Below are 472 nucleotides of genomic sequence, written 5' to 3'. Positions count from 1 at the left end.
CCAATGGTCTACCGTAGCCTATCGTTTCATTCTCTACGAATTCAATTAAATTTTTCATAACAATCTCAAATTCTTATAGGCAAAAACTTATGTTCTTGCCTATAAGAAAATTTAGAAAGTGTTTCATATTTTTTTCTAAAAATTCAAGCTAAATTTACATTGAGTAGTATTATTTAATATAACTCTTCTTGCACTCCTACATAGAGTTTTAATATTCGTAAGAAAATATTTTTTTATCCACAATCCCAAAAAAAAATATATATGTTGTATCATATTAAAAAAATAATATATGTACATGTTGTATCATTTTTATTTTATGAAGAAAGTGAAAATGAATATCACATACATACTTATATCTTACAAGATTTAAATTCATCCTAATGGCAATAGAATTTACTGTTTAAAAAAATAAGTACATTGGATAATATGGTTCATATTGTGTATATGGTATATGTTTGTGCGTGCGTGCGTG

The sequence above is a fragment of the Mycetomoellerius zeteki genome, unplaced genomic scaffold, assembly GCF_001594055.1.
Source record: "Mycetomoellerius zeteki isolate Tzet28-1 unplaced genomic scaffold, Tzet1.0 scaffold145, whole genome shotgun sequence".
Taxonomy (NCBI): Eukaryota; Metazoa; Arthropoda; class Insecta; order Hymenoptera; family Formicidae; genus Mycetomoellerius; species Mycetomoellerius zeteki.
Note: the sequence above shows the minus strand (reverse complement) of the source record.